The following is a 24,615-nucleotide window of genomic DNA, read 5'->3' as shown; positions in this document are numbered from 1 at the left end:
AATATGTAATTTTCGTTTTTCTCGGAAACGACTTAACCGATTTGCAATTGGATTGATTTGTTTGAAAGCCAATAATAATATCTACAATTCCATACTGGTTATGTCTACCTAGCACTTACCGTTTCCGAGGTATAGATTATTTTATGTTGGGTCATTCTGGAAGTGACTTGTGCGGATGGAATATATAATTTTCGTTTTTCTCGGAAACGACTTAAGCGATTTGCAATCGGATTGATTCATTTGAAAGCCAATAATAATATCTACAATTCCATACTGGTTTTGTCAACCTAGGACTCACAGTTTCCAAGATATAGAATAATTGTATGTTGGTTCATTCTGGAAGTGACTTGTGCGGATGGAATATGTAATTTTCGTTTTTCTCGGAAACGACTTAAGCGATTTGCAATCGGATTGATTCATTTGAAAGCCAATAATAATATCTACAATTTCATACTGGTTTTGTCTACCTAGCACTTACCGTTTCCGAGATATTGATTATTTTTAGGTTGGGTCATTCTGGAAGTGACTTGTGCGGATGGAATATGTAATTTTCGTTTTTCTCGGAAACGACTTAAGCGATTTGAAATCGGATTAATTCATTTGAAAGCCAATAACAATATCTACAATTCCATACTGGTTTTGTCTACCTAGGTCTTACCGTTTCCGAGATATAGATTATTTTTAGGTTGGGTCATTCTGGAAGTGACTTGTGTGGATGGAATATGTAATTTTCGATTTTCTCGGAAACGACTTAAGCGATTTGAAATCGGATTGATTCATTTGAAAGCCAATAATAATATCTACAATTCCATACTGGTTTTGTCTACCTAGGTCTTACCGTTTCCGAGATATAGATTATTTTTAGGTTGGGTCATTCTGGAAGTGACTTGTGTGGATGGAATATGTAATTTTCGATTTTCTCGGAAACGTCTTAAGCGATTTGCAATCGAATTGATTCATTTGAAAGCCAATAATAATATCTACAATGCAATACTGGTTATGTCTACCTAGCACTTACCGTTTCCGAGTTATAGATTATTTTATGTTGGGTCATTCTGGAAGTGACTTGTGCGGATGGAATATGTAATTTTCGTTTTTCTCGGAAACGACTTAAGCGATTTGCAATCGGATTGATTCATTGGAAAGCCAATAATAATATCTACAATTTCATACTGGTTTTGTCTACCTAGCACTCACAGTTTCCGAGATATAGACTAATTTTATGTTGGGTCATTCTGGAAGTGACTTGTGCGGATGGAATATGTAATTTTCGTTTTTCTCGGAAACGACTTAAGCGATTTGCAATCGGATTGATTCATTTGAAAGCCAATAATAATATTTACAATTCCATACTGGTTTTGTCTACCTAGTACTCACAGTTTCAGAGATATAGAATAATTTTATGTTGGTTCATTCTGGAAGTGACTTGTGCGGATGCAATATGTAATTTTCGTTTTTCTCGGAAACGACTTAAGCGATTTGCAATCGGATTGATTCATTTGAAAGCCAATAATAATATTTACAATTCCATACTGGTTTTGTCTACCTAGTACTCACAGTTTCAGAGATATAGAATAATTTTATGTTGGTTCATTCTGGAAGTGACTTGTGCGGATGCAATATGTAATTTTCGTTTTCCTCGGAAACGACTTAAGCGATTTGCAATCGGATTGATTCATTTGAAAGCCAATAACAATATCTACAATTCCATACTGGTTTTGTCTACCTAGCTCTTACCGTTTCCGAGATATAGATTATTTTTAGGTTGGGTCATTCTGGAAGTGACTTGTATGGATGGAATATGTAATTTTCGATTTTCTCGGAAACGACTTAAGCGATTTGCAATCGGATTGATTCATTTGAAAGCCAATAATAATATCTACAATTCAATGCTGGTTTTGTCAATCTAGCTCTTACCGTTTCCGAGATATAGATTATTTTTAGGTTGGGTCATTCTGGAAGTGACTTGTGCGGATGGAATATGTAATTTTCGTTTTTCTCGGAAACGACTTAAGCGATTTGCAATCGGATTGATTCATTTGAAAGCCAATAATAATATCTACAATTCCATATTGGTTTTGTCTACCTAGCACTTACCGTTTCCGAGATATTGATTATTTTTAGGTTTGGTCATTCTGGAAGTGACTTGTGCATATGGAATATATAATTATTGATTTTCTCGGAAACGACTTAAGCGATTTGCAATCGGATTGATTCATTTGAAAGCCAATAATAGTATCTACAATTCCATACTGGTTTTGTCTACCTAGCACTCACAGTTTCCACGATATAGAATAATTGTATGTTGGTTCATTCTGGAAGTGACTTGTGCGGATGGTATATGTAATTTTCGATTTTCTCGTAAACGACTTAAGCGATTTGCAATCGGATTGATTCATTTGAAAGCCAATAATAATATCTACAATTCCATACTGGTTTTGTCTACCTAGCACTCACAGTTTCCGAGATATAGAATAATTTTATGTTGGTTCATTCTGGAAGTGACTTGTGCGGATGGAATATGTAATTTTCGATTTGCTCGGAAACGACTTAACCGATTTGCAATTGGATTGATTTGTTTGAAAGCCAATAATAATATCTACAATTCCATACTGGTTATGTTTACCTAGCACTTACCGTTTCCGAGTTATAGATTATTTTATGTTGGGTCATTCTGGAAGTGACTTGTGCGGATGGAATATATAATTTTCGTTTTTCTCGGAAACGACTTAAGCGATTTGCAATCGGATTGATTCATTTGAAAGCCAATAATAATATCTACAATTCAATACTGGTTATGTCTACCTAGCACTTACCGTTTCCGAGTTATAGATTATTTTATGTTGGGTCATTCTGGAAGTGACTTGTGCGGATGGAATATGTAATTTTCGTTTTTCTCGGAAACGACTTAAGCGATTTGCAATCGGATTGATTCATTTGAAAGCCAATAATAATATCTACAATTCCATACTGGTTTTGTCAACCTAGCACTCACAGTTTCCAAGATATAGAATAGTTGTATGTTGGTTCATTCTGGAAGTGACTTGTGCGGATGGAATATGTAATTTTCGTTTTTCTCGGAAACGACTTAACCGATTTGCAATCGGATTGATTCATTTGAAAGCCAATAATAATATCTACAATTCCATACTGGTTTTGTCTACCTAGCACTTACCGTTTCCGAGATATTGATTATTTTTAGGTTGGGTCATTCTGGAAGTGACTTGTGCGGATGGAATATGTAATTTTCGTTTTTCTCGGAAACGACTTAAGCGATTTGCAATCGGATTGATTCATTTGAAAGCCAATAATAATATCTACAATTCCATACTGGTTTTGTCTACCTAGCACTTACCGTTTCCGAGATATTGATTATTTTTAGGTTGGGTCATTCTGGAAGTGACTTGTATGGATGGAATATGTAATTTTCGATTTTCTCGGAAACGACTTAAGCGATTTGCAATCGGATTGATTCTTTTGAAAGCCAATAATAATATCTACAATTCAATACTGGTTTTGTCAATCTAGCTCTTACCGTTTAAGAGATATAGATTATTTTTAGGTTGGGTCATTCTGGAAGTAACTTGTGCAGATGGAATATGTAATTTTCGATTTTTTCGGGAACGACTCAAGCGATTTGAAATCGGATTGATTCATTTGAAAGCCAATAACAATATCTACAATTCCATACTGGTTTTGTCTACCTAGGTCTTACCGTTTCCGAGATATAGATTATTTTTAGGTTGGGTCATTCTGGAAGTGACTTGTGTGGATGGAATATGTAATTTTCGATTTTCTCGGAAACGTCTTAAGCGATTTGCAATCGGATTGATTCTTTTGAAAGCCAATAATAATATCTACAATTCAATACTGGTTTTGTCAATCTAGCTCTTACCGTTTCCGAGATATATATTATTTTTAGGTTGGGTCATTCTGGAAGTAACTTGTGCAGATGGAATATGTAATTTTCGATTTTTTCGGGAACGACTCAAGCGATTTGAAATCGGATTGATTCATTTGAAAGCCAATAACAATATCTACAATTCCATACTGGTTTTGTCTACCTAGGTCTTACCGTTTCCGAGATATAGATTATTTTTAGGTTGGGTCATTCTGGAAGTGACTTGTGTGGATGGAATATGTAATTTTCGATTTTCTCGGAAACGTCTTAAGCGATTTGCAATCGGATTGATTCATTTGAAAGCCAATAATAATATCTACAATTCAATACTGGTTTTGTCAATCTAGCTCTTACCGTTTCCGAGATATATATTATTTTTAGGTTGGGTCATTCTGGAAGGTGTGCGGTTGGAATATGTAATTTTCGTTTTTCTCGGAAACGACTTAAACGATTTGCAATTGGATTGATTCATTTGAAAGCCAATAATAATATCTACAATTTCATATTGGTTTTGTCTACCTAGCACTCACAGTTTCCGCGATATTGTATAATTTTATGTTGGTTCATTCTGGAAGTGACTTGTGCGGATGGAATATTTAATTTTCGTTTTTCTCGGAAACGACTTAACCGATTTGCAATTGGATTGATTTGTTTGAAAGCCAATAATAATATCTACAATTCAATACTGGTTATGTCTACCTAGCACTTACCGTTTCCGAGTTATAGATTATTTTATGTTCGGTCATTCTGGAAGTGACTTGTATGGATGGAATATGTAATTTTCGATTTTCTCGGAAACGACTTAAGCGATTTGCAATCGGATTGATTCATTTGAAAGCCAATAATAATATCTACAATTCCATACTGGTTTTGTCTACCTAGCACTTACCGTTTCCGAGATATTGATTATTTTTAGGTTGGGTCATTCTGGAAGTGACTTGTGCGGATGGTATATGTAATTTTCGATTTTCTCGTAAACGACTTAAGCGATTTGCAATCGGATTGATTCATTTGAAAGCCAATAATAATATCTACAATTCCATACTGGTTTTGTCTACCTAGCACTCACAGTTTCCGAGATATAGAATAATTTTATGTTGGTTCATTCTGGAAGTGACTTGTGCGGATGGAATATGTAATTTTCGTTTTTCTCGATTTGCAATTGGATTGATTTGTTTGAAAGCCAATAATAATATCTACAATTCCATACTGGTTTTGTCTACCTAGCCCTTACCGTTTCCGAGTTATAGATTATTTTATGTTGGGTCATTCTGGAAGTGACTTGTGCGGATGGAATATATAATTTTCGTTTTTCTCGGAAACGACTTAAGCGATTTGCAATCGGATTGATTCATTTAAAAGCCAATAATAATATCTACAATTCCATACTGGTTTTGTCAACCTAGCACTCACAGTTTCCAAGATATAGAATAATTGTATGTTGGTTCATTCTGGAAGTGACTTGTGCGGATGGAATATGTAATTTTCGTTTTCTCGGAAACGACTTAAGCGATTTGCAATCGGATTGATTCATTTGAAAGCCAATAATAATATCTACAATTCCATACTGGTTTTGTCAATCTAGCTCTTACCGTTTCCGAGATATTGATTATTTTTAGGTTGGGTCATTCTGGAAGTGACTTGTGCGGATGGAATATGTAATTTTCGTTTTTCTCGGAAACGACTTAAGCGATTTGCAATCGGATTGATTCATTTGAAAGCCAATAATAATATCTACAATTCCATACTGGTTTTGTCTACCAAGCACTTACCGTTTCCGAGATATTGATTATTTTTAGGTTGGGTCATTCTGGAAGTGACTTGTATGGATGGAATATGTAATTTTCGATTTTCTCGGAAACGACTTAAGCGATTTGCAATCGGATTGATTCTTTTGAAAGGCAATAATAATATCTACAATTCAATACTGGTTTTGTCAATCTAGCTCTTACCGTTTAAGAGATATAGATTATTTTTAGGTTGGGTCATTCTGGAAGTAACTTGTGCAGATGGAATATGTAATTTTCGATTTTTTCGGGAACGACTCAAGCGATTTGAAATCGGATTGATTCATTTGAAAGCCAATAACAATATCTACAATTCCATACTGGTTTTGTCTACCTAGGTCTTACCGTTTCCGAGATATAGATTATTTTTAGGTTGGGTCATTCTGGAAGTGACTTGTGTGGATGGAATATGTAATTTTCGATTTTCTCGGAAACGTCTTAAGCGATTTGCAATCGGATCGATTCATTTGAAAGCCAATAATAATATCTACAATTCAATACTGGTTTTGTCAATCTAGCTCTTACCGTTTCCGAGATATATATTATTTTTAGGTTGGGTCATTCTGGAAGTGACTTGTGCGGTTGGGATATGTAATTTTCGTTTTTCTCGGAAACGACTTAAACGATTTGCAATTGGATTGATTCATTTGAAAGCCAATAATAATATCTACAATTTCATATTGGTTTTGTCTACCTAGCACTCACAGTTTCCGCGATATAGTATAATTTTATGTTGGTTCATTCTGGAAGTGACTTGTGCGGATGGAATATTTAATTTTCGTTTTTCTCGGAAACGACTTAACCGATTTGCAATTGGATTGATTTGTTTGAAAGCCAATAATAATATCTACAATTCCATACTGGTTATGTCTACCTAGCACTTACCGTTTCCGAGTTATAGATTATTTTATGTTGGGTCATTCTGGAAGTGACTTATATGGATGGAATATGTAATTTTCGATTTTCTCGGAAACGACTTAAGCGATTTGCAATCGGATTGATTCATTTGAAAGCCAATAATAATATCTACAATTCAATACTGGTTTTGTCAATCTAGCTCTTACCGTTTCCGAGATATAGATTATTTTTAGGTTGGGTCATTCTGGAAGTGACTTGCGTGGATGGAATATGTAATTTTCGTTTTTCTCGGAAACGACTTAAGCGATTTGCAATCGGATTGATTCATTTGAAAGCCAATAATAATATCTACAATTCCATACTGGTTTTGTCTACCTAGCACTTACCGTTTCCGAGATATTGATTATTTTTAGGTTGGGTCATTCTGGAAGTGACTTGTGCGGATGGAATATGTAATTTTCGTTTTTCTCGGAAACGACTTAAGCGATTTGCAATCGGATTGATTCATTTGAAAGCCAATAATAATATCTACAATTCCATACTGGTTTTGTCTACCTAGCACTTACCGTTTCCGCGATATTGATTAATTTTAAGTTGGGTCATTCTGGAAGTGACTTGTATGGATGGAATATGTAATTTTCGATTTTCTCGGAAACGACTTAAGCGATTTGCAATCGGATTGATTCTTTTGAAAGCCAATAATAATATCTACAATTCAATACTGGTTTTGTCAATCTAGCTCTTACCGTTTAAGAGATATAGATTATTTTTAGGTTGGGTCATTCTGGAAGTAACTTGTGCAGATGGAATATGTAATTTTCGATTTTTTGGGAACGACTCAAGCGATTTGAAATCGGATTGATTCATTTGAAAGCCAATAATAATATCTACAATTCCATACTGGTTTTGTCTACCTAGCACTTACCGTTTCCGAGATATTGATTATTTTTAGGTTGGGTCATTCTGGAAGTGACTTGTGTGGATGGAATATGTAATTTTCGATTTTCTCGGAAACGTCTTAAGCGATTTGCAATCGGATTGATTCATTTGAAAGCCAATAATAATATCTACAATTCAATACTGGTTTTGTCAATCTAGCTCTTACCGTTTCCGAGATATATATTATTTTTAGGTTGGGTCATTCTGGAAGTGACTTGTGCGGTTGGAATATGTAATTTTCGTTTTTCTCGGAAACGACTTAAACGATTTGCAATTGGATTGATTCATTTGAAAGCCAATAATAATATCTACAATTTCATATTGGTTTTGTCTACCTAGCACTCACAGTTTCCGCGATATAGTATAATTTTATGTTGGTTCATTCTGGAAGTGACTTGTGCGGATGGAATATGTAATTTTCGTTTTTCTCGGAAACGACTTAAGCGATTTGCAATCGAATTGATTCATTTGAAAGCCAATAATAATATCTACAATTCCATACTGGTTTTGTCTACCTAGCCCTTACCGTTTCCGAGTTATAGATTATTTTATGTTGGGTCATTCTGGAAGTGACTTGTGCGGATGGAATATATAATTTTCGTTTTTCTCGGAAACGACTTAAGCGATTTGCAATCGGATTGATTCATTTAAAAGCCAATAATAATATCTACAATTCCATACTGGTTTTGTCAACCTAGCACTCACAGTTTCCAAGATATAGAATAATTGTATGTTGGTTCATTCTGGAAGTGACTTGTGCGGATGGAATATGTAATTTTCGTTTTCTCGGAAACGACTTAAGCGATTTGCAATCGGATTGATTCATTTGAAAGCCAATAATAATATCTACAATTCCATACTGGTTTTGTCAATCTAGCTCTTACCGTTTCCGAGATATTGATTATTTTTAGGTTGGGTCATTCTGGAAGTGACTTGTGCGGATGGAATATGTAATTTTCGTTTTTCTCGGAAACGACTTAAGCGATTTGCAATCGGATTGATTCATTTGAAAGCCAATAATAATATCTACAATTCCATACTGGTTTTGTCTACCTAGCACTTACCGTTTCCGAGATATTGATTATTTTATGTTGGGTCATTCTGGAAGTAACTTGTGCAGATGGAATATGTAATTTTCGATTTTTTCGGGAACGACTTAAGCGATTAGAAATCGGATTGATTCATTTGAAAGCCAATAACAATATCTACAATTCCATACTGGTTTTGTCTACCTAGGTCTTACCGTTTCCGAGATATAGATTATTTTTAGGTTGGGTCATTCTGGAAGTGACTTGTGTGGATGGAATATGTAATTTTCGATTTTCTCGGAAACGACTTAAGCGATTTGCAATCGGATTGATTCATTTGAAAGCCAATAATAATATCTACAATTCCATACTGGTTTTGTCAATCTAGCTCTTACCGTTTCCGAGATATAGTATAATTTTATGTTGGTTCATTCTGGAAGTGACTTGTGCGGATGGAATATGTAATTTTCGTTTTTCTCGGAAACGACTTAAGCGATTTGCAATCGGATTGATTCATTTGAAAGCCAATAATAATATCTACAATTCCATACTGGTTTTGTCTACCTAGCACTTACCGTTTCCGAGATATTGATTATTTTATGTTGGGTCATTCTGGAAGTAACTTGTGCAGATGGAATATGTAATTTTCGATTTTTTCGGGAACGACTTAAGCGATTAGAAATCGGATTGATTCATTTGAAAGCCAATAACAATATCTACAATTCCATACTGGTTTTGTCTACCTAGGTCTTACCGTTTCCGAGATATAGATTATTTTTAGGTTGGGTCATTCTGGAAGTGACTTGTGTGGATGGAATATGTAATTTTCGATTTTCTCGGAAACGACTTAAGCGATTTGCAATCGGATTGATTCATTTGAAAGCCAATAATAATATCTACAATTCCATACTGGTTTTGTCAATCTAGCTCTTACCGTTTCCGAGATATAGTATAATTTTATGTTGGTTCATTCTGGAAGTGACTTGTGCGGTTGGAATATGTAATTTAGTTTTTCTCGGAAACGACTTAAACGATTTGCAATCGGATTGATTCATTTGAAAGCCAATAATAATATCTACAATTCCATACTGGTTTTGTCTACCTAGCACTCACAGTTTCCGAGATATAGAATAATTGTATGTTGGTTCATTCTGGAAGTGACTTGTGCGGATGGAATATGTAATTTTCGTTTTTCTCGGAAACAACTTAACCGATTTGCAATTGGATTGATTTGTTTGAAAGCCAATAATAATATCTACAATTCCATACTGGTTATGTCTACCTAGCACTTACCGTTTCCGAGTTATAGATTATTTTATGTTGGGTCATTCTGGAAGTGACTTGTGCGGATGGAATATGTAATTTTCGTTTTTCTCGGAAACGACTTAAGCGATTTGCAATCGGATTGATTCATTTGAAAGCCAATAATAATATCTACAATTCTATACTGGTTTTGTCAATCTAGCTCTTACCGTTTCCGAGATATAGTATAGTTTTATGTTGGTTCATTCTGGAAGTGACTTGTGCGGATGGAATATGTAATTTTCGTTTTTCTCGGAAACGACTTAAGCGATTTGCAATCGAATTGATTCATTTGAAAGCCAATAATAATATTTACAATTCAATACTGGTTTTGTCAATCTAGCTCTTACCGTTTAAGAGATATAGATTATTTTTAGGTTGGGTCATTCTGGAAGTAACTTGTGCAGATGGAATATGTAATTTTCGATTTTCTCGGAAACGTCTTAAGCGATTTGCAATCGGATTGATTCATTTGAAAGCCAATAATAATATCTACAATTCAATACTGGTTTTGTCAATCTAGCTCTTACCGTTTCCGAGATATAGTATAATTTTATGTTGGTTCATTCTGGAAGTGACTTGTGCGGATGGAATATGTAATTTTCGTTTTTCTCGGAAACGACTTAAGCGATTTGCAATCGGATTGATTCATTTGAAAGCCAATAATAATATCTACAATTCCATACTGGTTTTGTCTACCTAGCACTTACCGTTTCCGAGATATTGATTATTTTATGTTGGGTCATTCTGGAAGTAACTTGTGCAGATGGAATATGTAATTTTCGATTTTTTCGGGAACGACTTAAGCGATTAGAAATCGGATTGATTCATTTGAAAGCCAATAACAATATCTACAATTCCATACTGGTTTTGTCTACCTAGGTCTTACCGTTTCCGAGATATAGATTATTTTTAGGTTGGGTCATTCTGGAAGTGACTTGTGTGGATGGAATATGTAATTTTCGATTTTCTCGGAAACGACTTAAGCGATTTGCAATCGGATTGATTCATTTGAAAGCCAATAATAATATCTACAATTCCATACTGGTTTTGTCAATCTAGCTCTTACCGTTTCCGAGATATAGTATAATTTTATGTTGGTTCATTCTGGAAGTGACTTGTGCGGTTGGAATATGTAATTTAGTTTTTCTCGGAAACGACTTAAACGATTTGCAATCGGATTGATTCATTTGAAAGCCAATAATAATATCTACAATTCCATACTGGTTTTGTCTACCTAGCACTCACAGTTTCCGAGATATAGAATAATTGTATGTTGGTTCATTCTGGAAGTGACTTGTGCGGATGGAATATGTAATTTTCGTTTTTCTCGGAAACAACTTAACCGATTTGCAATTGGATTGATTTGTTTGAAAGCCAATAATAATATCTACAATTCCATACTGGTTATGTCTACCTAGCACTTACCGTTTCCGAGTTATAGATTATTTTATGTTGGGTCATTCTGGAAGTGACTTGTGCGGATGGAATATGTAATTTTCGTTTTTCTCGGAAACGACTTAAGCGATTTGCAATCGGATTGATTCATTTGAAAGCCAATAATAATATCTACAATTCTATACTGGTTTTGTCAATCTAGCTCTTACCGTTTCCGAGATATAGTATAGTTTTATGTTGGTTCATTCTGGAAGTGACTTGTGCGGATGGAATATGTAATTTTCGTTTTTCTCGGAAACGACTTAAGCGATTTGCAATCGAATTGATTCATTTGAAAGCCAATAATAATATTTACAATTCAATACTGGTTTTGTCAATCTAGCTCTTACCGTTTAAGAGATATAGATTATTTTTAGGTTGGGTCATTCTGGAAGTAACTTGTGCAGATGGAATATGTAATTTTCGATTTTCTCGGAAACGTCTTAAGCGATTTGCAATCGGATTGATTCATTTGAAAGCCAATAATAATATCTACAATTCAATACTGGTTTTGTCAATCTAGCTCTTACCGTTTCCGAGATATAGTATAATTTTATGTTGGTTCATTCTGGAAGTGACTTGTGCGGATGGAATATGTAATTTTCGTTTTTCTCGGAAACGACTTAAGCGATTTGCAATCGGATTGATTCATTTGAAAGCCAATAATAATATCTACAATTCCATACTGGTTTTGTCTACCTAGCACTTACCGTTTCCGAGATATTGATTATTTTATGTTGGGTCATTCTGGAAGTAACTTGTGCAGATGGAATATGTAATTTTCGATTTTTTCGGGAACGACTTAAGCGATTAGAAATCGGATTGATTCATTTGAAAGCCAATAACAATATCTACAATTCCATACTGGTTTTGTCTACCTAGGTCTTACCGTTTCCGAGATATAGATTATTTTTAGGTTGGGTCATTCTGGAAGTGACTTGTGTGGATGGAATATGTAATTTTCGATTTTCTCGGAAACGACTTAAGCGATTTGCAATCGGATTGATTCATTTGAAAGCCAATAATAATATCTACAATTCCATACTGGTTTTGTCAATCTAGCTCTTACCGTTTCCGAGATATAGTATAATTTTATGTTGGTTCATTCTGGAAGTGACTTGTGCGGTTGGAATATGTAATTTAGTTTTTCTCGGAAACGACTTAAACGATTTGCAATCGGATTGATTCATTTGAAAGCCAATAATAATATCTACAATTCCATACTGGTTTTGTCTACCTAGCACTCACAGTTTCCGAGATATAGAATAATTTTATGTTGGTTCATTCTGGAAGTGACTTGTGCGGATGGAATATGTAATTTTCGTTTTTCTCGGAAACAACTTAACCGATTTGCAATTGGATTGATTTGTTTGAAAGCCAATAATAATATCTACAATTCCATACTGGTTATGTCTACCTAGCACTTACCGTTTCCGAGTTATAGATTATTTTATGTTGGGTCATTCTGGAAGTGACTTGTGCGGATGGAATATGTAATTTTCGTTTTTCTCGGAAACGACTTAAGCGATTTGCAATCGGATTGATTCATTTGAAAGCCAATAATAATATCTACAATTCTATACTGGTTTTGTCAATCTAGCTCTTACCGTTTCCGAGATATAGTATAGTTTTATGTTGGTTCATTCTGGAAGTGACTTGTGCGGATGGAATATGTAATTTTCGTTTTTCTCGGAAACGACTTAAACGATTTGCAATGGGATTGATTCATTTGAAAGCCAATAATAATATCTACAATTTCATACTGGTTTTGTCTACCTAGCACTCACAGTTTCCGCGATATAGTATAATTTTATGTTGGTTCATTCTGGAAGTGACTTGTGCGGATGGAATATGTAATTTTCGTTTTTCTCGGAAACGACTTAAGCGATTTGCAATCGAATTGATTCATTTGAAAGCCAATAATAATATTTACAATTCAATACTGGTTTTGTCAATCTAGCTCTTACCGTTTAAGAGATATAGATTATTTTTAGGTTGGGTCATTCTGGAAGTAACTTGTGCAGATGGAACATGCAATTTTCGATTTTTTCGGGAACGACTTAAGCGATTTGAAATCGGATTGATTCATTTGAAAGCCAATAACAATATCTACAATTCCATACTGGTTTTGTCTACCTAGCACTTACAGTTTCCGAGATATAGAATAATTTTTGTTGGTTCATTCTGGAAGTGACTTGTGCGGTTGGAATATGTAATTTTCGTTTTTCTCGGAAACGACTTAAACGATTTGCAATTGGATTGATTCATTTGAAAGCCAATAATAATATCTACAATTTCATATTGGTTTTGTCTACCTAGCACTCACAGTTTCCGCGATATAGTATAATTTTATGTTGGTTCATTCTGGAAGTGACTTGTGCGGATGGAATATGTAATTTTCGTTTTTCTCGGAAACGACTTAAGCGATTTGCAATCGAATTGATTCATTTGAAAGCCAATAATAATATTTACAATTCCATACTGGTTTTGTTTACCTAGGTCTTACCGTTTCCGAGATATAGATTATTTTTAGGTTGGGTCATTCTGGAAGTGACTTGTGCGGATGGAATATGTAATTTTCGTTTTTCTCGGAAACGACTTAAGCGATTTGCAATCGGATTGATTCATTTGAAAGCCAATAATAATATCTACAATTCCATACTGGTTTTGTCTACCTAGCACTTACCGTTTCCGAGATATTGATTAATTTTATGTTGGGTCATTCTGGAAGTGACTTGTGCGGACGGAATATGTAATTTTCGTTTTTCTCGGAAACGACTTAACCGAATTGCAATTGGATTGATTTGTTTGAAAGCCAATAATAATATCTACAATTCCATACTGGTTATGTCCACCTAGCACTTACCGTTTCCGAGATATAGAATAATTTTATGTTGGTTCATTCTGGAAGTGACTTGTGCGGATGAAATATGTAATTTTCGTTTTCCTCGGAAACGACTTAAGCGATTTGCAATCGGATTGATTCATTTGAAAGCCAATAATAATATCTACAATTCCATACTGGTTTTGTCTACCTAGCACTTACCGTTTCCGAGATATTGATTATTTTATGTTGGGTCATTCTGGAAGTAACTTGTGCAGATGGAATATGTAATTTTCGATTTTTTCGGGAACGACTTAAGCGATTAGAAATCGGATTGATTCATTTGAAAGCCAATAACAATATCTACAATTCCATACTGGTTTTGTCTACCTAGGTCTTACCGTTTCCGAGATATAGATTATTTTTAGGTTGGGTCATTCTGGAAGTGACTTGTGTGGATGGAATATGTAATTTTCGATTTTCTCGGAAACGACTTAAGCGATTTGCAATCGGATTGATTCATTTGAAAGCCAATAATAATATCTACAATTCCATACTGGTTTTGTCAATCTAGCTCTTACCGTTTCCGAGATATAGTATAATTTTATGTTGGTTCATTCTGGAAGTGACTTGTGCGGTTGGAATATGTAATTTAGTTTTTCTCGGAAACGACTTAAACGATTTGCAATCGGATTGATTCATTTGAAAGCCAATAATAATATCTACAATTCCATACTGGTTTTGTCTACCTAGCACTCACAGTTTCCGAGATATAGAATAATTTTATGTTGGTTCATTCTGGAAGTGACTTGTGCGGATGGAATATGTAATTTTCGTTTTTCTCGGAAACAACTTAACCGATTTGCAATTGGATTGATTTGTTTGAAAGCCAATAATAATATCTACAATTCCATACTGGTTATGTCTACCTAGCACTTACCGTTTCCGAGTTATAGATTATTTTATGTTGGGTCATTCTGGAAGTGACTTGTGCGGATGGAATATGTAATTTTCGTTTTTCTCGGAAACGACTTAAGCGATTTGCAATCGGATTGATTCATTTGAAAGCCAATAATAATATCTACAATTCTATACTGGTTTTGTCAATCTAGCTCTTACCGTTTCCGAGATATAGTATAGTTTTATGTTGGTTCATTCTGGAAGTGACTTGTGCGGATGGAATATGTAATTTTCGTTTTTCTCGGAAACGACTTAAACGATTTGCAATGGGATTGATTCATTTGAAAGCCAATAATAATATCTACAATTTCATACTGGTTTTGTCTACCTAGCACTCACAGTTTCCGCGATATAGTATAATTTTATGTTGGTTCATTCTGGAAGTGACTTGTGCGGATGGAATATGTAATTTTCGTTTTTCTCGGAAACGACTTAAGCGATTTGCAATCGAATTGATTCATTTGAAAGCCAATAATAATATTTACAATTCAATACTGGTTTTGTCAATCTAGCTCTTACCGTTTAAGAGATATAGATTATTTTTAGGTTGGGTCATTCTGGAAGTAACTTGTGCAGATGGAACATGCAATTTTCGATTTTTTCGGGAACGACTTAAGCGATTTGAAATCGGATTGATTCATTTGAAAGCCAATAACAATATCTACAATTCCATACTGGTTTTGTCTACCTAGCACTTACAGTTTCCGAGATATAGAATAATTTTTGTTGGTTCATTCTGGAAGTGACTTGTGCGGATGGAATACATAACTTAAGCGATTTGCAATCGGATTGATTCATTTGAAAGCCAATAATAATATCTACAATTCCATACTGGTTTTGTCTACCTAGCACTTACCGTTTCCGAGATATTGATTATTTTTAGGTTGGGTCATTCTGGAAGTGACTTGTATGGATGGAATATGTAATTTTCGATTTTCTCGGAAACGACTTAAGCGATTTGCAATCGGATTGATTCATTTGAAAGCCAATAATAATATTTACAATTCAATACTGGTTTTGTCAATCTAGCTCTTACCGTTTAAGAGATATAGATTATTTTTAGGTTGGGTCATTCTGGAAGTAACTTGTGCAGATGGAACATGCAATTTTCGATTTTTTCGGGAACGACTTAAGCGATTTGAAATCGGATTTATTCATTTGAAAGCCAATAATAATATCTACAATTTCATACTGGTTTTATCTACCTAGCACTCACAGTTTCCGAGATATAGAATAATTTTTGTTGGTTCATTCTGGAAGTGACTTGTGCGGATGGAATACATAACTTAAGCGATTTGCAATCGGATTGATTCATTTGAAAGCCAATAATAATATCTACAATTCCATACTGGTTTTGTCTACCTAGCACTTACCGTTTCCGAGATATTGATTATTTTTAGGTTGGGTCATTCTGGAAGTGACTTGTATGGATGGAATATGTAATTTTCGATTTTCTCGGAAACGACTTAAGCGATTTGCAATCGGATTGATTCATTTGAAAGCCAATAATAATATTTACAATTCAATACTGGTTTTGTCAATCTAGCTCTTACCGTTTAAGAGATATAGATTATTTTTAGGTTGGGTCATTCTGGAAGTAACTTGTGCAGATGGAACATGCAATTTTCGATTTTTTCGGGAACGACTTAAGCGATTTGAAATCGGATTGATTCATTTGAAAGCCAATAACAATATCTACAATTCCATACTGGTTTTGTCTACCTAGGTCTTACCGTTTCCGAGATATAGATTATTTTTAGGTTGGGTCATTCTGGAAGTGATTTGTGTGGATCGAATATGTAATTTTCGATTTTCTCGGAAACGTCTTAAGCGATTTGCAATCGGATTGATTCATTTGAAAGCCAATAATAATATCTACAATTCAATACTGGTTTTGTCAATCTAGCTCTTACCGTTTCCGAGATATTGATTATTTTTAGGTTGGGTCATTCTGGAAGTGACTTGTGCGGTTGGAATATGTAATTTTCGTTTTTCTCGGAAACGACTTAAACGATTTGCAATTGGATTGATTCATTTGAAAGCCAATAATAATATCTACAATTTCATATTGGTTTTGTCTACCTAGCACTCACAGTTTCCGCGATATAATATAATTTTATGTTGGTTCATTCTGGAAGTGACTTGTGCGGATGGAATATGTAATTTTCGTTTTTCTCGGAAACGACTTAAGCGATTTGCAATCGAATTGATTCATTTGAAAGCCAATAATAATATTTACAATTCCATACTGGTTTTGTTTACCTAGGTCTTACCGTTTCCGAGATATAGATTATTTTTAGGTTGGGTCATTCTGGAAGTGACTTGTGCGGATGGAATATGTAATTTTCGTTTTTCTCGGAAACGACTTAAGCGATTTGCAATTGGATTGATTTGTTTGGAAGCCAATAATAATATCTACAATTCCATACTGGTTATGTCCACCTAGCACTTACCGTTTCCGAGATATAGATTAATTTTATGTTGGGTCATTCTGGAAGTGACTTGTGCGGATGGAATATGTAATTTTCGTTTTTCTCGGAAACGACTTAACCGATTTGCAATTGGATTGATTTGTTTGAAAGCCAATAATAATATCTACAATTCCATACTGGTTATGTCCACCTAGCACTTACCGTTTCCAAGATATAGAATAATTGTATGTTGGTTCATTCTGGAAGTGACTTGTGCGGATGGAATATGTAATTTTCGTTTTTCTCAGAAACGACTTAACCGATTTGCAATCGGATTGATTCATTTGAAAGCCAATAATAATATTTACAATTCCATACTGGTTTTGTCTACCTAGCACTCACAGTTTCCAAGATATAGAATAATTGTATGTTGGTTCATTCTGGAAGTGACTTGTGCGGATGAAATATGTAATTTTCGTTTTCCTCGGAAACGACTTAAGCGATTTGCAATCGGATTGATTCATTTGAAAGCCAATAATAATATCTACAATTCCATACTGGTTTTGTCTACCTAGCACTTACCGTTTCCGAGATATTGATTATTTTTAGGTTTGGTCATTCTGGAAGTAACTTGTGCAGATGGAATATGTAATTTTCGATTTTTTCGGGAACGACTTAAGCGATTTGAAATCGGATTGATTCATTTGAAAGCCAATAACAATATCTACAATTCCATACTAGTTTTGTCTACCTAGGTCTTACCGTTTCCGAGATATAGATTATTTTTAGGTTGGGTCATTCTGGAAGTGACTTGTGTGGATGGAATATGTAATTTTCGATTTTCTCGAAAACGACTTAAGCGATTTGCAATCGGATTGATTCATTTGAAAGCCAATAATAATATCCACAATTCCATACTGGTTTTGTCAATCTAGCTCTTACCGTTTCCGAGATATAGTATAATTTTATGTTGTTTCATTCTGGAAGTGACTTGTGCGGTTGGAATATGTAATTTAGTTTTTCTCGGAAACGACTTAAACGATTTGCAATCGGATTGATTCATTTGAAAGCCAATAATAATATCTACAATTTCATATTGGTTTTGTCTACCTAGCACTCACAGTTTCCGCGATATAGTATAATTTTATGTTGGTTCATTCTGGAAGTGACTTGTGCGGATGGAATATGTAATTTTCGTTTTTCTCGGAAACGACTTAAGCGATTTGCAATCGAATTGATTCATTTGAAAGCCAATAATAATATTTACAATTCCATACTGGTTTTGTCTACCTAGGTCTTACCGTTTCCTAGATATAGATTATTTTTAGGTTGGGTCATTCTGGAAGTGACTTGTGTGGATGGAATATGTAATTTTCGTTTTTCTCGGAAACGACTTAAGCGATTTGCAATCGGATTGATTCATATGAAAGCCAATAATAATATCTACAATTCTATAGTTTCCGCGATATAGTATAATTTTATGTTGGTTCATTCTGGAAGTGACTTGTGTGGATGGAATATGTAATTTTCGTTTTTCTCGGAAACGACTTAAGCGATTTGCAATCGGATTGATTCATTTGAAAGCCAATAATAATATCTACAATTCTATACTGGTTTTGTCAATCTAGCTCTTACCGTTTCCGAGATATAGTATAGTTTTATGTTGGTTCATTCTGGAAGTGACTTGTGCGGATGGAATATGTAATTTTCGTTTTTCTCGGAAACGACTTAAGCGATTTGCAATCGAATTGATTCATTTGAAAGCCAATAATAATATTTACAATTCCATACTGGTTTTGTCTACCTAGCACTCACAGTTTCCGAGATATAGAATAATTTTTGTTGGTTCATTCTGGAAGTGACTTGTGCGGATGGAATACATAATTTTCGTTTTTCTCGGAAACGACTTAAGCGATTTGCAATCGGATTGATTCATTTGAAAGCCAATAAAAATATCTACAATTTTATACTAGTTTTGTCTACCTAGCACTCACAGTTTCCAAGATATAGAATAATTTTATGTTGGTTCATTCTGGAAGTGACTTGTGCGGATGGAATATGTAATTTTCGTTTTTTCATTCTGGAAGTGACTTGTGCGGATGGAATATGTAATTTTCGTTTTTCTCGGAAACGACTTAAGCGATTTGCAATTGGATTGATTTGTTTGAAAGCCAATAATAATATCTACAATTCCATACTGGTTATGTCCACCTAGCACTTACCGTTTCCGAGATATAGATTAATTTTATGTTGGGTCATTCTGGAAGTGACTTGTGCGGATGGAATATGTAATTTTCGTTTTTCTCGGAAACGACTTAACCGATTTGCAATTGGATTGATTTGTTTGAAAGCCAATAATAATATCTACAATTCCATACTGGTTATGTCCACCTAGCACTTACCGTTTCCAAGATATAGAATAATTGTATGTTGGTTCATTCTGGAAGTGACTTGTGCGGATGGAATATGTAATTTTCGTTTTTCTCAGAAACGACTTAACCGATTTGCAATCGGATTGATTCATTTGAAAGCCAATAATAATATTTACAATTCCATACTGGTTTTGTCTACCTAGCACTCACAGATTCCAAGATATAGAATAATTGTATGTTGGTTCATTCTGGAAGTGACTTGTGCGGATGAAATATGTAATTTTCGTTTTCCTCGGAAACGACTTAAGCGATTTGCAATCGGATTGATTCATTTGAAAGCCAATAATAATATCTACAATTCCATACTGGTTTTGTCTACCTAGCACTTACCGTTTCCGAGATATTGATTATTTTTAGGTTTGGTCATTCTGGAAGTAACTTGTGCAGATGGAATATGTAATTTTCGATTTTTTCGGGAACGACTTAAGCGATTTGAAATCGGATTGATTCATTTGAAAGCCAATAACAATATCTACAATTCCATACTAGTTTTGTCTACCTAGGTCTTACCGTTTCCGAGATATAGATTATTTTTAGGTTGGGTCATTCTGGAAGTGACTTGTGTGGATGGAATATGTAATTTTCGATTTTCTCGAAAACGACTTAAGCGATTTGCAATCGGATTGATTCATTTGAAAGCCAATAATAATATCTACAATTCCATACTGGTTTTGTCAATCTAGCTCTTACCGTTTCCGAGATATAGTATAATTTTATGTTGTTTCATTCTGGAAGTGACTTGTGCGGTTGGAATATGTAATTTAGTTTTTCTCGGAAACGACTTAAACGATTTGCAATCGGATTGATTCATTTGAAAGCCAATAATAATATCTACAATTTCATATTGGTTTTGTCTACCTAGCACTCACAGTTTCCGCGATATAGTATAATTTTATGTTGGTTCATTCTGGAAGTGACTTGTGCGGATGGAATATGTAATTTTCGTTTTTCTCGGAAACGACTTAAGCGATTTGCAATCGAATTGATTCATTTGAAAGCCAATAATAATATTTACAATTCCATACTGGTTTTGTCTACCTAGGTCTTACCGTTTCCTAGATATAGATTATTTTTAGGTTGGGTCATTCTGGAAGTGACTTGTGTGGATGGAATATGTAATTTTCGTTTTTCTCGGAAACGACTTAAGCGATTTGCAATCGGATTGATTCATTTGAAAGCCAATAATAATATCTACAATTCTATAGTTTCCGCGATATAGTATAATTTTATGTTGGTTCATTCTGGAAGTGACTTGTGTGGATGGAATATGTAATTTTCGTTTTTCTCGGAAACGACTTAAGCGATTTGCAATCGGATTGATTCATTTGAAAGCCAATAATAATATCTACAATTCTATACTGGTTTTGTCAATCTAGCTCTTACCGTTTCCGAGATATAGTATAGTTTTATGTTGGTTCATTCTGGAAGTGACTTGTGCGGATGGAATATGTAATTTTCGTTTTTCTCGGAAACGACTTAAACGATTTGCAATGGGATTGATTCATTTGAAAGCCAATAATAATATCTACAATTTCATACTGGTTTTGTCTACCTAGCACTCACAGTTTCCGCGATATAGTATAATTTTATGTTGGTTCATTCTGGAAGTGACTTGTGCGGATGGAATATGTAATTTTCGTTTTTCTCGGAAACGACTTAAGCGATTTGCAATCGAATTGATTCATTTGAAAGCCAATAATAATATTTACAATTCCATACTGGTTTTGTCTACCTAGCACTCACAGTTTCCGAGATATAGAATAATTTTTGTTGGTTCATTCTGGAAGTGACTTGTGCGGATGGAATACATAATTTTCGTTTTTCTCGGAAACGACTTAAGCGATTTGCAATCGGATTGATTCATTTGAAAGCCAATAAAAATATCTACAATTTTATACTAGTTTTGTCTACCTAGCACTCACAGTTTCCAAGATATAGAATAATTTTATGTTGGTTCATTCTGGAAGTGACTTGTGCGGATGGAATATGTAATTTTCGTTTTTCTCGGAAACGACTTAAACGATTTGCAATCGGATTGATTTATTTAAAAGCCAATAATAATATCTACAATTCCATACTGGTTTATCTACCTAGCACTCACAGTTTCCAAGATATAGAATAATTTTATGTTGGTTCATTCTGGAAGTGACTTGTGCGGATGGAATATGTAATTTTCGTTTTTCTCGGAAACGACTTAAGCGATTTGCAATCGGATTGATTCATTTGAAAGCCAATAATAATATCTACAATTCCATACTGATGTCGTTTTTCTCGGAAACGACTTAAACGATTTGCAATCGGATTGATTTATTTAAAAGCCAATAATAATATCTACAATTCCATACTGGTTTTATCTACCTAGCACTCACAGTTTCCGTGATATAGAATAATTTTATGTTGGTTCATTCTGGAAGTGACTTGTGCGGATGGAATATGTAATTTTCGTTTTTCTCGAAAACGACTTAAGAGATTTCCAATCGGATTGATTCATTTGAAAGCCAATAATAATATCTACAATTCCATACTGATGTCGTTTTTCTCGGAAACGACTTAAACGATTTGCAATCGGATTGATTCATTTAAAAGCCAATAATAATATCTACAATTCCATACTGGTTTTATCTACCTAGCACTCACAGTTTCCGAGATATAGAATAATTTTATGTTGGTTCATTCTGGAAGTGACTTGTGCGGATGGAATATGTAATTTTCGTTTTTCTCGGAAACGACTTAAGCGATTTACAATCGGATTGATTCATTTGAAAGCCAATAATAATATCTACAATTCCATACTGGTTTTGTCTACCTAGCACTCACAGTTTCCTAGATATAGAATAATTTTATGTTGGTTCATTCTGGAAGTGACTTGTGCGGATGGAATATGTAATTTTCGTTTTTCTCGGAAACGACTTAAGCGATTTGCAATCGGATTGATTCATTTGAAAGCCAATAATAATATTTACAATTCCATACTGGTTTTGTCTATCTAGTACTAACAGTTTCCGAGATATAGAATAATTTAATGTTGGTTCATTCTGGAAGTGACTTGTGCGGATGGAATATGTAATTTTCGTTTTTCTCGGAAACGACTTAAGCGATTTGCAATCGGATTGATTCATTTGAAAGCCAATAATAATATCTACAATTCCATACTAGTTTTGTCTACCTAGCACTCAAAGTTTCCAAGATATAGAATAATTGTATGTTGGTTCATTCTGAAAGTGACTTGTGCGGATGGAATATGTAATTTTCGTTTTTCTCGGAAACGACTTAAGCGATTTGCAATCGGATTGATTCATTTGAAAGCCAATAATAATATCTACAATTCCATACTGGTTTTTTCTACCTAGCACTCACAGTTTCCGAGATATAGTATAATTTTATGTTGGTCCATTCTGGAAGTGACTTGTGCGGATGGAATATGTAATTTTCGTTTTTCTTGGAAACGACTTAAGCGATTTGCAATTGGATTGATTTGTTTGAAAGCCAATAATAATATCTACAATTCAATACTGGTTATGTCTACCTAGCACTTACCGTTTCCGAGTTATAGATTATTTTATGTTGGGTCATTCTGGAAGTGACTTGTATGGATGGAATATGTAATTTTCGATTTTCTCGGAAACGACTTAAGCGATTTGCAATCGGATTGATTCATTTGAAAGCCAATAACAATATCTACAATTCCATACTGGTTTTGTCTACCTAGGTCTTACCGTTTCCGAGATATAGATTATTTTTAGGTTGGGTCATTCTGGAAGTGACTTGTGTGGATGGAATATGTAATTTTCGATTTTCTCGGAAACGACTTAAGCGGTTTGAAATCGGATTGATTCATTTGAAAGCCAATAACAATATCTACAATTCCATACTGGTTTTGTCTACCTAGGTCTTACCGTTTCCGAGATATAGATTATTTTTAGGTTGGGTCATTCTGGAAGTGACTTGTATGGATGGAATATGTAATTTTCGATTTTCTCGGAAACGACTTAAGCGATTTGCAATCGGATTGATTAATTTGAAAGCCAATAATAATATTTACAATTCCATACTGGTTTTGTCTACCTAGTACTCACAGTTTCAGAGATATAGAATAATTTTATGTAGGTTCATTCTGGAAGTGACTTGTGCGGATGCAATATGTAATTTTCGTTTTTCTCGGAAACGACTTAAGCGATTTGCAATCGGATTGATTCATTTGAAAGCCAATAATAATATTTACAATTCCATACTGGTTTTGTCTACCTAGTACTCACAGTTTCAGAGATATAGAATAATTTTTTGTTGGTTCATTCTGGAAGTGACTTGTGCGGATGCAATATGTAATTTTCGTTTTCCTCGAAAAAAAATTAACCGATTTGCAATTGGATTGATTCATTTGAAAGCCAATAACAATATCTACAATTCCATACTGGTTTTGTCTACCTAGCTCTTACCGTTTCCGAGATATAGATTATTTTTAGGTTGGGTCATTCTGGAAGTGACTTGTATGGATGGAATATGTAATTTTCGATTTTCTCGGAAACGACTTAAGCGATTTGCAATCGGATTGATTCATTTGAAAGCCAATAATAATATCTACAATTCAATACTGGTTTTGTCAATCTAGCTCTTACCGTTTCCGAGATATAGATTATTTTTAGGTTGGGTCATTCTGGAAGTGACTTGTGCGGATGGAATATGTAATTTTCGTTTTTCTCGGAAACGACTTAAGCGATTTGCAATCGGATTGATTC

Source organism: Stomoxys calcitrans, chromosome 2 (assembly GCF_963082655.1).
Source record: "Stomoxys calcitrans chromosome 2, idStoCalc2.1, whole genome shotgun sequence".
In the NCBI taxonomy this organism is placed as follows: domain Eukaryota; kingdom Metazoa; phylum Arthropoda; class Insecta; order Diptera; family Muscidae; genus Stomoxys; species Stomoxys calcitrans.
Note: the sequence above shows the minus strand (reverse complement) of the source record.